Below are 15,382 nucleotides of genomic sequence, written 5' to 3'. Positions count from 1 at the left end.
ATCCCATTTCAACTGTGCTTGCCAGTTCTTTTCTTTGGTTTGTCTGTAGTACTTATGACTTGAGGAAATGAAAGTTCAGCCCCGTGGGAGTTGACCAAGAGAGGGTCACAAGATTGGATGGTTTTTTTCCCCTGGTGCAATTTAATATTTATAAGCAGCAGCTGGGAGAAATCATCTGGAGCTTTAGGATTGTTAATAAGATGGGGGCATCCAGTTCTGTATTTCTTAATCAAAGTACCCAGAGGAAACCATCTGAGTTCTGGGCCAGTGTCTGGAAGCTGTGGGCTAATGGCTGAGGACAAACAAGTTGAAATTGTACCCAAACAAGATGGAGGTGATGCTGATGAGGAACCTCAAAATTCTTGACCGGGTTGTTACACCTGTGGCTTCAGAAGTAGTAGTGGGAGTGCTCATCCCGCCAATCTGGTGCCTGATTGCTGATTCACGCCTTTTGAAGTCCTCTTGACCATCACCTGCCTGCTTTGGTCCTTTTGATCAGACATAACTGAGAGTTCTGTACTAACAGCTTAACTCTCCAGTTGCACATAGGCCTGATTCAGATCAGGACTGTGGTCTAAGGGGAAAGGGGCTGTAAGCTTCACTCCTATTCCATTTTTCTGACCAGAAAACCCCCAATTTGCCCAATTGGGGTGGGGAGCTGCATGTCCACTGATGGGCTCCCTGTAAGTTTTCCCTGTGGGGTAAATAGCAGCTCTCTGGTGCTGATTCAGGCCAAGAAAATGGAGCGGGGGGCCAGGCTTGAGGCCCTTCTCCAGACATTTTATGGGGCCCGTGCACACCTGAGAACGGAGTTCTGACCACAGAACTCCCAGCACATGTCTGATTAAAAAGACCGGGTTGGGCACAAAGGGGTTGTGTGGAATTTATGTGTGAATCAGCCCCAGCTGCGCTCCAGAATCCTGCATGACTACCAGGAGAAGCACTTCTTACAGAGGCCTCACCATCCTTTTAAAGCTCTATGACTGTGCAGCATTGTCCAGTTAAAAGAAATTGGAACTGCTGGGGATTGAACATGGGACCTTGCGCCTGCAAAGCAGAGGTTTTGCCACTGAGCCACAGCCCATCCCTATTCTCAGCTTTGATCTCTTCAGGTTGGGATTCCAACAGCAGGATTATCATCTTTTGCAATCCCCACAGAATAGACGAGCATGTGCAGACTGGAGACTTCCCAGCACTTGTTTAAGTATTGAATCCCTCTCCAGGCTGTCTGGAAACCCTTGGAGATTTGGGGGTGGAGCCTAGGGAGGGTGGGGTTTGGGAAGGGACCTTAGTAGGGATGTGGCACCATAGAGTCCATCCTCCAGAGCAGTCAATTTCTCCAGGTGAGCTGATCACGGTACTCTGGAGATGTAATTCTTAGAGATCTCCAAGCCCTATTTGGATTATGGCAACCCTAACAGGCAAGCGGGTACCATTTGCTCTGTTTTTGCCAGAAATCATTTTTTCCCCTATCTGTATAGTTTAAATTGTCTTGGCCGTGGAATTTTATATGTCTGTGTTGTCTGCTCCTTTTTAAATCTGACGTTAACATTTTTGTAAGTAGCCCATTGTATGCTTCCTTTTCCATACGGTCAACTGGACATCTTGCTTTGCTGATGGTACTTTTTCTGGCACTTATGGTTTGTTATCTTCAGCTAATTTCAGTGTGATGCTGGTGAGGAAAAAGCACTCACTTGTGGGTCCCAGGGATGATACCTCTGCAAAGGAGCTCTGTGCTTGATTTTCACCCATAGCAGGCAGCCTCTTTTAAAAAGACTCCATAAGAGGTGGAGCACTGAATTTGACTACACCAGTCCAAAGTGAAGAGCTGAAGAAGATTTTGGATTTATAAGGAGAGTCAGGGCGGTTTACAAATTCCTTTCCCTTCCTCTCCCCACAATAGACACCTTGTGAGATGGGTGGGGCTGAGAGAGTTCTCAGAGAACTGTGGCTAGTTCAAGGTCACCCAGCAGTAATCTAGGAGCAGGGAAACAAATCTGGTTCACCAGGTCAGAGTCTACTGCTCATGTGAAGGAGTGGGGGGGGGGAATCAAACCCCGATCTCCAGATTAGAGTCCACCGCTCTTAACCGCTACACCACTTATGGTTATGCTTAAAGCTTTCCCTGCAAACCAACACGGCAGCTGTGTTTTTTGCAGGGGCAAAGAGAATTGCAGGGAGGCAGGCAGCATTGGTTTGCAACAGAAGAGCAAGATTTGAGTCCAACAAGACCAATAAGATTTCCGGGATACCAAAAAAAGACCAACAAGATTTCCAGGGTATAAACATTTGACAGGCAAAGCTCTCTCCATTAGAGTGAAAGAGGGGGAGATGTTATCATTCCTACCACAAATGTGAAAGCGGTTTGGAAGGGGGGGCAGAAAGAGGGGGTGGAGAGTTCAGAACCTCTCTCTGCTGCTTTGATCAAAGGCAGAGGGCCCCTCCACAGCTATTTTTCAATAGAAACATGATCTCTTTCATGCTGGCCCTACTGCACCTCAGTGGGACCACTTCCATTTTCGAGCATGCACAGTTCCACCTCAAGCCCACCCACCCCCAGCCCGCTCCAGTCTGTCAGTTTGTCTGCTCCATAAGTGTCACTCCCCAGTACTCAGGATTGTGACCCTGAGGGGATGGCTGCCACACTTTATTCCTACACATGTTGGTTTGACCGTCTGAGGTGATCTGACTTTCACAGAGGTAACTGAATACGCACAGGGGGCTCTTGGCATAGACAGGGACCTGCATTTCCCATGTTTCTTCATCTTGGGGAAAGCGCCCTATTTACACACAGTAGTAAACGCAAGCTTGAATCAGGGTGGCTAACCTCCAGGTGGGTTGAGGGATCCTCCAGAATTATAAAGGATCTCCAGACTACAGAGGAAATTGCTGCTTTGGAGGCATTATCTTCTGCTGAGCTCCTTCCCCTGCCTAAATCCAACCCTGCCCAGGCTCCACCTGCAAATCTCCAGGAATTTCCCAACCCAGAGTTGGCACCCTAACATGAAAATCAGGGTGCAGGACCAGGGCCAGCACGCAGGATCCCTTTGTGTTCTCATGTCTGAAAAGTCTGAAGGGACCCATTTCCTGGAAGGACTCCTATGCCTCTGGAGCCTCTGAAGATGCCAGCCACAGATGCAGGCAAAACGTCAGGAGAAAATGCTACTGGAACACAGCCATACAACCTGGGAAACCCACAACACCCTAGTGATTCTGGCCGTGAAAGCCTTCAACAATACAGGAAAGGGTCTGTTTCTCCTGGGCTTGCATTTGCAGAGCCCCCCTGAGCTGTTGCCCTTGCCATGGAGTCCAGATCTTCCCTGCTGGGTCCCTGGATTGCACTTGTGTCCTCTTGATGTGACTTGACTTTTATCCACAGCCAGACTGCCCTGACTGGAGAAAGAACGGATGGTGGCAAATCATGACTAAAAGTGACCCTGAGGGCTCCAGGAGACCCTTCTAGAGTTGCAAATCCCCAGGTGGGGTCTGGAGAGCTCCTGAAATGACAACCGCTTTCCAAAGTATAGAGGTCAGTTCCCCTGGAGACAATGGGTGCTTGGGAGGGGGACTATATGGGATTACACCCAGCTCAGGATGCTCCCCCAAACCTGCTCTCCTCAGGCTCCACCCCCCAAATCTTCAGAAATTGCTCAAGTGGGAGTTAATAATTCTAGGTCCGGGGTGTTGAAATTTGTTACAAGGGCTGTATATGACATCAATGTGATTTGTGGGGTTGGGTTCAGCAGGCTCACCAGATCAGCTGGGGGGGGGGGCTTCCTCGGCTGGGGAGTCTGCAGTGGGCTTGCCAACCCAGATCAGCACTGGGGAAATGGTCAGCACTTGCTCTCTCTCTCTCTGTGTGTGTGTGTGTGTGTGTGTGTGTGTGTGTGTGTGTGTGTGTGTGTGTGTGTGTGTGTGTGTGTGAGAGAGAGAGAGAGAGAGAGAGAGAGAGAGAGGAGGCTGGCAGCTAGTTTGCCAATCCAGATTGGAATTAGGGCGTGGCTTACCAGGTCAGATTAGGAGCTGCTGAATTTGTAGTAGGTTTGTCAGCCCAGAATGTCACTGGGGAGGTGGTTGGTACTGGGGGGAGGGTAGCTGCCACAGCTGGCAAACCTGCAGCAGGTTCAGCCGGGGGAAAGGTTGCCTCAGCTGGCTCGCAGGCCTAATAATGGGCTGAATTTGGCCCCTGGGCTGCATGTCTGACACCCCTGCCCTGGGCTTTCACTGAGCTACAAGCCATTTCCCCCCCCCCCCAGGTCACAAAACGAGGAACAGCTGCAACAGTTTTAAAAAATAATTTCTCTGCAAAAGCGTTTTGCTGACCAGAATTACATATGTTTAAAGGTTTTGTTTTGTACGGTTTAATTTTCCCACCTCCACCATAACTATTCAGGAATGCAGAATTGGCGGGGGGGGGGGGATCTGGAAATTATTTCAGGGAGGGGATAAAACCCTTGACAAACTAGCATCTGAGAGACTGGAGTGAGAAAAGAGAAATGGGGGACAGGCCGGCAGGGGAAGGAAGGAAGGCAGAAGTCCAGGACCAAAAACTGTTTCCTGGCTCCTCCTGATCTCTATGCATGAATGCAAGCTTTGTAGTAAAGCACTTCTGCACATGTTCAGAAGTGCTCTTCTGCAGCACCATCTACAGCACAACCAGGCCCCAGTGTGCTGGTGAAGGTAGACCTGAGGAAGCCCAGAGATCTTCTGACTTGGTTCCCAGGAGACTATCTCCCACTGTGTGCCATGCGGCCTCCACAGTCCCTGACTCCACCCAAATGGATTAACTGCAGACCTCTTGGAGGAGTAGGGTTGCCAATTTCAGGTTGGGAAATTCCTGCAGATTTGAGGTGGAACCTAAGGAGGTCAGGGTTTGGGGGAAGGACAGACTTCAGCACAATAGAACACCCTAGAGGCCATCTTCCAAAGTAACCATTTCCCCCCATAAGAACAGATCTTGGGAGATCTCCAGAACCCACCTTGAGGTTGGCAACCCTATTTGGAAGGAAGAATGGAATGAACCTGAAGGCCAGCAACTCTGACCTTTGGAGGGAGGAGTCTGGATGGGTCCCAGCTTGCTCCTTTGGGGGCCCCTGTGGGGAAGGCGGAGGATATCCTTGCATAGGTGTCAAACTCGCAGCCCTCCAGATGTTATGGACTACAGTTCCCATCATCCCCTGCCAGCATGATGGGATGATGGGAACTGTAGTCCATAACATCTGGAGGGCTGCGAGTTTGACACCTGTGCTTCATTGCTGCCAAAATTCCAAGCACTAAGCCACAGCTGGCCCTAGAGTTGAAAGCTCCATCATGGGAAAGGTGCCTGTGGCGGGGGAAATTGGAGGAAAGGTGCCTGTGGCGGGGGAAATTGGAGGATTTGTGATATATCACAGAGTCTGCCCTCTGAACTTCCCATTTCTTCCACAGGAACTGATCTCTACAGTCTGAAGGTCAGTTGTAATTCTGGGAGAACTCCAGGCTCCACTGGGAAGTTGGCATATCTAGCCAGCCCTTTGCCATTTCCCTGGGGGAGGGAGTCAGTGGCAGTTCTGGGGCCCTGTCTGAACAAAGGAGGAATCAGCTAGGCTTGTCACTCTGGCGCACAGGTGTCAAACTCGCGGCCCTCCAGATGTTCATGAACTACAATTCCCATCAGCCCTTGCCAGTATAGCCAATGCTCATGTTGGGAGGGACCGATGGGAATTGTAATTCATGAACACCTGGAGGGCTGCGAGTTTTGACACCCCTGGCGGATCACCTTCAGCTGTCCTTCGGGGCTCCTCCAGACCCTGTCCTGCAAGATGCCAACCAGTTACCTGGAACTGTCTCCCTCGGGCTGCATTTTGCCCTCCCCACAACCTCATCCACCATCTCATGGTCTTAGGACTGCCAACCTCCAGGTTTGGCCTGGAGATCTCCTGGAATTACAACTGATCTCAAGATGACAAGGATTACTTGGAGAAGATGGCTGCTTTGGAGGGTGGGCTTTATGGCATCCTAAAGCTCCCTCCTGTCCCCAAAGTCTGCCTTCCCCAGGCTCCACCCCCAAATCTCCAGGAATTTATCAACCCAGAGTTAGCAACTTTAGCTTTCAGCCTAACTGGAACACACCACAGGGTGGAGGAGAAGTGGGAGTCGGTTGCTTCTTTGGAGGAAGGATGCCAGAAAGTCTGAGCCAAGGAGATCTGTTTTCAAGCCAGTCACCCTACTGGGGAGTCTCAAGTGCAATGGGCGAAGAACAAATCCAAAACCCCGCCCCACCCATCATCCCTGTTCTTCCGTCTCTGACTTTGTTCAGCCTGCCTCTGCCCCTGGCATCCTGCCTTGAGGTGGAAGAAATGCTTCCTTAGCCTTGTGAGCCCAGCAGTTTCTCTCTTACAGCCACTGAGCGCTGCTCCCATGTTCCTGCCCAGCCAGAAGCCCCTGAAGGCAAAGCCATGAAAATGAACATACGGAGTGGTAAGGCTAATCGAAGGATCCAAGTGAGTTCTTCCCGGTTCACTGTACGGATAACCACCCGTGCAACCAAATTCAGCAAATAGGGCCCAAGAAAAACCTGCAGGTGTTTTGATTCTCGGATGCTACTAGTGGTGCCTTGCTAGGATCAAGAATAGCCCAGGACAAAGATGTCCGGAGAGGGAATGAATTGATTAGTCCAAGGAGGAGAATTAATTCCCTGGGCTTGTCTCACTTCAGAAGACTTGTGGGGAGGGGCTCCTTTGCAGGGAGAGCTTCTTCCCCTTCAGTGTTGCCTCCCTCTCCCTCCCTCTCTGTGACTGTTGCTCCTTTGCACAGGTTTCATTCTTGGGCCCACCTAGCTATGCGCCTTTGTGATGCTCCAGCAAAGCACCAGTTGAAGATGGAGCCTTCATTCAACAGGAAGGAAGATCAGCTTTTGTTTTGAAGAAATTCTCCCTCCTGTCCACCAAAAGCAAGAAGCCTTTATACTGCTTTGTCTGTTGGGGGTGTACACTGCCTTTATGCACACTTCTGGGGCTCTCTAGCTTCACTGCTCAAACCTCACAACTATAGCCTGAATTCTGCTCCTCGGCCATAGCTTGGAAAGAGTCCACAGCCCCCAAGATTCGGCCGGGTGTCCCAGTCAAACAGACAGGAAGGAAATGGTCTCGGAGAAGATGACCAACACACTCCAAGGGGCTGTCTGAACGCAGACAGTGAAGCATGTCTGGTTGCAAACTCCTGCTTGAGATTCCAGCAACGAGTGACCTGAATCAACCTCAGGCAGGTGTGGATGCAGAGTGCATCCCCTTTCCTCGGCTGCCCCAATTTCCTCTACGAGTTCTCCTCAGGGAGTTGCCACAGAGTAAAGCTTGCTGTAGTAACTGCACTGATACACCCAAACAGAATCCACTCTGGACATCTAACGCACGCTGAGTAGTAAAGAGCGGTTTCTGCAGAAAACCTGTGCACAACAGATAACCCGGAGGCCCCTTGTCATATATCGATACCCAAAAAAGCTCTGTAGCTGCATCTCATCCAGGATCCTCCAATCAGGACATGAAGACTAGTCCCCACCACCCTATCTCTGCCCCCCTTGTCTCCTATTCAGACCGCTCAGGTGCTACTGGTTGTAGGCAGTGATGGGCTTCCATTAACTGTTTTGCAGAAGAAATGAGATGCTGCATTTGGAGGAAGATCAGTCCAGCATCCCATGGGGCTTTGACCTCTGCCTGGACCAATGTCAACTGGAGGAATTGCAAAGCGGTGAAGGTCAATTTGAATGCAGTCCATCCCCTCGCCCCAGGCTGGGGAGGTAGCCCTTACCAGAGAGCATGCATTCACACACCAGCAGCATCCCCGTGGTAACCAAAGACCCAGCCTGGTTTACTACTCCATTGAAATTAGGTCCCAATGGACTGGCGAGGCTTCTGGGCAAAAGCCCCATTTATACTCCAGAAGCCTACAAATAGAGAATCTTGGTCAGGCGGACAGCTGACGGGCTTGCAAACACAAAGGAAGCTTGCCGAGGAGGCACTCAGCTCGAGACAAGGCAAGGAGGGCAGTGTGCTGGCATCTCGTTTCCTGCAACTGCAGGCGAAGATCAAAAAAAATCCGCAAAGGGGCAACAGCTGAAGCAGCAGAAGCACAGCGTGCAGTCTGGCGGGAGAGGTGCACAGACAAGCACTCCACCCCTTCGACACAGCAGAGAGACCCCGGCCTCATCTGCGGTTGGGTACCGCAAACGGGGTTCAGACCCCCTGGCTCCGCATGCAGACAGTGCCCCAGCCCCACCTGCATGCTTGCCGAGCAGACACCCCCCCCCCCCAGTAAACAGGGTGTGGGGTGGGGATGAAGAAGAGAGGCGATGCCGTAAAGCGAGATGCCCAGATTTTTGTTGAACAGGGAAAGGAACAGGCAGAGGGGCTGCAGAGCCGCATGCAGAGTGCCCAGAGAGGCACAACAGCCCACTGTGCTGCTCCCCCCCCCCCAACCCACACAGCCAGGCACAGCCCCTTTCTTCATGCAACTTAACATAGCATGACAGTTTTTCCTACGCTTGGTGGAAGATCCTGTTTCAGAGCACTCTGGAAAGATTCAGTGTTCTAACCCCCCCCCCCTTTTTTTTGCAAAAGCCATTCTCCATTCACTGACTTTTCGGCTTCCACCACCTCCTTTATTGATGGAAAAGGCACCCACCTTTCCGCCGAGGAAGAGGCGAGCGCACAGATCGTGGAGGGGGAGAGGCTGCACGTTGGGAAGGAGGGGATCTTGGCCCCCAGACTTCTGCGGATCCTGCTGGTGTCTGGGAAGAGGAGCCCTCTCTCTGCGCCCCTTGGACAGAAAGGAAGGCAGGCAGGGTGGGGGAGCCTCTCTGTGAGTGCCGACAGCCGCGGGAAGGCAACGTTGCTGGTGCAGCTGCCGCGATCCGTCTCCGATGCCTCACAAAGACCACCATAGACCACGGCTCGCCCCCTCCCCTCCTTCTCAAACATCTGTGACGTCCTCAGTGCAAGAAAGCCGGGGCTGGTTAACCCTTGCCTCGCGGCATCGAGCCCACCCTTCAGGTCTGCCTCTCCACAGCGGGAGAGAAAAGGGAGGAGAAGTCGAGCCAGGGAAGCCTGGAGATGCAATGCCAAGAATGGAAAGGAAGGCACCGAGAGGTCATCCAGCCGGGCCCCCATCTGTTCCCATCCCACCCACCTGGGGTTGAACCTTGAGGTGGGCTATGCTCAAGTCACATAGTCCATGCTATGCCTCTGCTCTGGGCATGTAGGATAATGAAACATGTGGTGTCTCGGAGCGTCCAACTTTCTCCAGAATGGGAGCATAACCCATCCCTAGTGGATTGGAACTCGGTACATCATATCTTAGAGATAATGCGTGCTTTTTGCAAAAATTGGAGGGCCTCTGGAAAGCTCCATGTCGTGGTGCGTGACTTGGAAAACACGGGGTTGCCAACACCAGCTTCAGGGAATTTCTCAAAATGAATGGGGGATGCCCGCAGCAGGTGGGGTTTGGGGAGGGGGGCGCTTAATGCGGAGTGGTTACCTACCTTCCCAAGCAGCCATTTCCTCCTGGGAAACTGATCTAGGTCAACTGGTAATTAGTGGTAATTTCTGGAAGAATTCCAGGCTCCACCTAGTTTTTGGTAAGGCATGGGTTCAAATCCTGAGACAGCCATGAAACTCACCATGTGGTCTTGTACAAGATGTCAAGCGTCAGGAGGTTTTGGGAGTGTTGAAAGGCTAAGCTGCTGTGATCCTCTTTGGTCCAAGTCCCCGTTTTGGAAAGTCCTCTGGACTCTGTTCACAGCCTAAAGAGCAACGGGCTGCAAACCGGCATAGACAGTCAGAGACATCAACTCCCACATAATCCAGTGCAAGGACAATAGTAAAACAGGTTATCAAGTAATACCTCCAGATAGACTTGAGACCTTCTTGCCACTTTCTTCTATGATCCAGGAGGTCTATAACCCTATAATCCATGCAAATATACACAACATAAACACACAGAAACCTAATTTTGCGCAGACATTTCCCTGCTCCTATAAGCAACAGAAATGCTTACAATATGCCCACAATTTATCTACATATGTCTTTATTCTACTGTGTTCTGAAAGTTTTGTGCACATTTCAACATATCCTGATATCTGCCTTCAGGACAGGAGGAGTCTATGCGCAAGAAACAATTAAGTCTAAGAGGTATTTCAAAACTGCCTGGTCATGTCAGCTGCGTTGCATGACTAGAGAGTGCAGGGAAAGGGTGTTGGCGGGGCTGAGGGGCTTGACCCGCCCTTTTCATTCCATAAATCATTGGTTTGCTGAAACAAGAGGCAAGGGATGTACCAGTCAGGGCCTGCCCATCCACTAGGCACAGCTGGGTGATCGCCAAGGGGAGGACAGGTGCCAAAACCAACCCTATCACCACCTCAACCATGGTGCCAGAGTCTGCCGCTGCAAGGAGCAGCTCAGGCAGTGCCCCAGTCCCACTGGGCGCCCCATGGCAAGCCTTCCTCATCTTCCTCTTTCTTTCGGTGTCTGGAAGAGCAGGGCAATAGGTGGGCTGGGGTCAGTCCTTGTTCTAATCTGTTTTTGCCTCTCAATCTGCCCATTGAGAATGGGGAGGGTGATTACTTCCCTGCAGTGGACTTCCTTACAGTGGACCAATTGGCCATGGTGGCAGGGGCTGATGGGAATTGTAGTCCATGAACATCTGGAGAGCCACAGGTTGCAGACCCCTGACCTAGGGCATGAAAACCCTGTGGTCAGCCCTGGTGCCTGTGTGGGGGTGACCTGACTACTGTAGCATTTCTACGTTACACCACTGCCATGTGCCACTCAGGCTGGCTTCTGTGGCTAGCAGACATTGGGGCGTGGCCACTCTGGCCTGTGCAGGTTGCGTGGCTGGCTTTCCACGTTCCGCACAGGGATTCCCCACAGACAAAAAAAGCGAGTGTTTTTCTCTGGAAGCACAAGAAACGGAGGAGAGGAGAAGGTTTTCTACCAACCCTCCATCCCATTTGTAATGTAATAAGCTGCTGGCGATCCTGCCCCCCCTCCCCCCTCTTCTATATGAGCACCAAAGTAATTACTCAAGAGTATAAGAAGTAGCCCTATGGGTATGGCTTTGAAGTCTGCTGGGGATTCTGAAATTAGGATGGATATTCCCGTGAAATGAACACAGGAGGCTGAATCATTTGCATCAGTTGAGATTTTGCTGGCTCATCCATTTGAGAGAATGGGGTCTGAAGCGCTTTGGGAAATCTAGGGCAAACGCTTTGCTCGCTGCAACCCAGAGACAAGGGAAAGCAGAATGTCTTGGCCCCCTTCCCAAAGCAGGATTGCTGGAGAGGACACTCCCCCTGCTGTGGGGGCTGGATTGGAACACATTGGCCTCCTGAACTAGATTTTTCATCTTAGGCCAGTGGCAACGCAGGTGATGCTGATCGGCTCTGACAACTTAACATTGCTGAGCTCTTCACATCTCATGTGAGCTGGCTATGCAGAACGCATCAATTGCCCAATGGCTAGTAAGAACCTCTCCCTCCCTCTTTGTGCGTGTGTTGTGTGTGTGTGTGTGTGGGGGGGGGGATGGGGATACACTCTTCAGATGCAGGGCTGTCTGACTGCATCCAAGATGGCAGAGCCTGGGATCAGACGTATCCCAAATAGCTGTCAGGTTGAGAGGCTGTTGATTCAAGAAACCCTTGCCCTTGGATGGTGTACATTTGAAATGCAGTCCCGCAGAATCTCCAGTACAGGTTTTCAGGGATGAAGCAGACAAAACAAACACCCCACTAACTGGGCGTAGGGGAGCCAACTCTGGCTGGGGGAAACCCTGCAGATTAGAGGAAGGCAGAGTTTGAGAAAGGGAGGGAGTTCAGTAAGATTGTGATGCCACAGAATCCACCCCGTGAAGCAGCCATTTCCTCTAGGAAATGTCTGGAGATCCTTTGTAATCCCAGGAGATCTCCAGACCCCGCTGGATGGTTGTTAATCCTAAACCGAACATGTCAACGGTTTCTTTCCGCAGCTGAAGTAAGGTTGCCATCCTCCTACAATTACAACTTCTCTCCAGACTACAGATATCAATTGCAAAGGCTGGCAGGGGATGATGGAGTTGTTTCCTCCAGGGCAATTGTGCAATCATAGAGCAAAGGCTGGCAGGGGCTGATGGGAACTGTAGTCCATAACATCTGGAGGGCCATGAGTTTGATACCTATGCTTTAGAGCAGGGGTCTGCAACCTGCGGCTCTCCAGATGTTCATGGACTACAATTCCCATCAGCCCCTGCCAGCATGGCCAATTGGAGAGCTGCAGGTTGCAGACCCCTGCTTTAGAGCATGGACTCTACGGCATCATACTCCACTGACGCCCCGCCCCAAATCCTGCCCTCCCCAGGCTCCACCCCCAAATACCCAGGAATTTCCCAACCTAATGTCGGCACCTCTGTGTTGAAGTCTATCACATGTGGGACAAGTTACAAAACAGAGAAGCAGATGAACTTTTCAACGAGATGCAAATCCCAAGACTTGCAAAGGGAACAAATGGCATTGTTGAAGCCAGAATCAACTGTTTGTTGTGAGTTTTCCAGGATGTGTGGCTGCGGTCTGGTCATTTTTGCTTCTAACTTTTCATCTGCATCTACGGCTGGCATCAGAGGGACGTCACAGGGAGATGTGTTTCTCTCCATGGCACAGTGTGGAGTGATTGTATGGAGGGAGATATATATTTTGTTCATCTTAGAGGGGGGAGGCACATTTGCATGTGTCTGAATGGTGTTCATTTACTGCTTTTGCATTTGTATTTGCATTCACCTTAGCAAATTCACTGGCAAGTGCATTTGCATTTGCAGTTGCGTTAGCATGTGTCTGGGTGGAGTTTAACTCAACCCCAATGACAGACTGATCAGCTTTGATGTGGTCTCCCTGTTCAGTAAGGTCCTAAAAAAGGGATACCCTTGCACTCATCAACCAGATGTTCCCAAATGATACCACATCCTTGCTTCAACATTGCCTAACCACCAGCTACTTCCAATGGGGCAATGACATCTTCAAACAGATAGATGGGGTGGCCATAGGAACACCCTCAGCCCTGTTATAGCTAATTTTTACATGGAACACTTTGAAAAACAAGCCCTGGAAGCAGCACCCTAAACATCCATGGTATGGTTCCAATTTATGAATGATACTTTCACAATTTGGAGCCATGGTGAAAAGAAGACGACCTTGGATTTATACCCCACCGCCTTTCTCTCCTGTAAGGAGACTCAAAGGATCTTTCAATCTCCTTACCCTCCCCCCCCTCACAACAAACACCCTGTGAGGTGGGTGGGGCTGAGAGAGCTCCAAAAAGCTGTGACTAGCCCAAGGTCACCCAAGGCATGTGTTGGAGTGCACAGGCTAATCTAGTTCCCCAGATAAGCTTCCACAGTTCAAGTGGCAGAGTGGGGAATCAAACCCAGTTCTCCAGATTAGAGTGCACCTGCTCTTAACCACTACACCACTGCTCGAAGAACTGATGAAGAATTGATGAAACTTCTGGATCACATTTAACACTATGTATCCAAACGTTCAATTGACCATGGGAAAAGAAAAAGAGGGAAAGCTGATCTTTCTGGATGTAATGGTGATCTGCAAAACAAACCAATAATCGGGCCACAAAGTCCACAGAGGATATCTACATACAGACTGATATCTACATAAAAACTCCAATCACCACCCCCAACAAAAATGGGGCATGATCAAAACTCTGGTAAACTGCCAAACGGATCTGTGGACATCACCTTCTCACCAGTGAACTGAATCACTTTGTCTGGGCTCTGCAAGCAAATGGCAACTCCACAACAGAAATCAGAAGAGCTAAAAAAAAATCCAAGAAAAAAACACAGGGAAGGGGTTTCTACTGTACCACAGGGTGCTCACCAACTGAATGGGGAAACTGATGGGAAAGCATAGCCTTCAAACAGTCTTCAGACCCACCAGAAAAACACGGCAAATGCTATGGTCAGCAAAGGATAAGAGAGATCCCCTTACTTACCTCCACAGGAGTCTATTGCATCCCATGCAGCTGACTACACAGAAACTACAAAATGCACCATTCTGACAAAGAGCATGAAAGGCACCACCCGACTAATTCAAACCGAGAAATCAGCAGCAGCTGAAAATGCTCCACCAAACTGGACATAGGATCTTATTTGAAGACACACACATTCTTGATAACTCCCAACAGCTACTGTGTCAGACTACACAGGGAAGCCATTGAAATCCACAGATATCAAGACAGTTTCAACAAAGGAAGAAGAAAGTCTGAAAATCAATGAAACCTGGCTACTAGCACAAAAAGACACCAAAGCCGAAAGCCAGAGACATTCAAAGGCAACTGCAAATGAATTCCACCTAGACAAATACCAATGCGGTTGCAAATGCAATTGCTAGTGGCGCACTTGCAAGTGTGAATGCAAATGCAGTTGTGAATGTGACTGAAAATGCAACACCAAATGCAACTGTAAATGAAAGCCACTCAAACACCTCCTGTGAGGTGGACAAAATATATATACCCCACCATACAATCGCTCCACACTCTGCCACAGAGAGAAACACATCTCTCTGTGACATACTTCTGAAGATGTCAGTCATAGATGCAGGCAAAACATTAGGAACAAAAACTACCAGACCACAGCCACAAAGCCTGGAAAACCCACAACAGGTGGAATGAAGAGTCTTTCTCCACATGGCCCGGAGGCCAAACTCCCCTGAAGTCAGGACAGGAGCTGCCATTCCCCATACCTGTTTTCCCGAAAATAAGACATCCCCTGAGGTTTTGCTGAAGTGCTAAATATAAAGCATCCCCCAAAAGTAAGACGTAGCAAAGTTTTTGTTTGGAAGCATGCCTGTCGACCAGAGCATGCAGCTGTGGAGCGGAAAAATAGGACATCCCCTGAAAATAAGACATAGTGCATCTTTGGGAGCAAAACTTAATATAAGACACTGTCTTATTTTCGGGGAAACAGGGTATATACCCTCTGCTCTGGAATGATTCCATAGAAATGAACCCCAGGAGGCACCAAAACACTCTGCAGAGTTAGCAAAGGGGTTCAGCCGCATGATTTGTGCTCCAGCATTCTGTATGATGTTGAAAGGACAGGAATCCTGGAGCATTGCTTCATCGAAGTGCTCCGCCCAGTTTGGGTTACTTCTGCAGTTGGGCAGAAGCCGGAACAGCCTGAATGAGCCCAATCTCATCAGAATTTGGAAGTTCAGCAGGGTCAGAGCTGGTTAATCCTTGGTTGACCACTAAGGAAGACTGGGATTGTTACGCAGAGGCTGGCAATGGGAAACCACCTCCACTTATCTCCAGAGGCATATCTAGGGACAATGTAGCCCAGTGCCCCATATGGGCAGCCGCCCTCCCCCATCACA

General features: G+C 50.1%; 1 protein-coding gene across 3 annotated transcripts in view; it reads right to left on the bottom strand.

The window, feature by feature from the left end:
- Positions 1–9,043, bottom strand: part of LOC125435159 (CYFIP-related Rac1 interactor A-like) — a 31,475-nt gene extending 22,432 nt beyond the window's left edge. Inside the window, exon 1 of one of the 3 annotated variants that reach the window (XM_048501241.1) lies at positions 8,659–9,043. The gene's annotated coding sequence lies outside the window, so the exon portion shown is untranslated. The remainder of the gene's footprint in view (positions 1–8,658) is intronic. The other 2 variants (XM_048501238.1, XM_048501239.1) reach the window with 2 other exon arrangements.
- Between the last annotated feature and the right edge of the window lie 6,339 nt (positions 9,044–15,382).

Source organism: Sphaerodactylus townsendi, linkage group LG06 (genome assembly GCF_021028975.2).
Source record: "Sphaerodactylus townsendi isolate TG3544 linkage group LG06, MPM_Stown_v2.3, whole genome shotgun sequence".
Taxonomy (NCBI): Eukaryota; Metazoa; Chordata; class Lepidosauria; order Squamata; family Sphaerodactylidae; genus Sphaerodactylus; species Sphaerodactylus townsendi.
The sequence above is the reverse complement of the archived record's forward strand: the minus strand, read 5'-3'. Positions and strand labels throughout refer to the sequence as shown.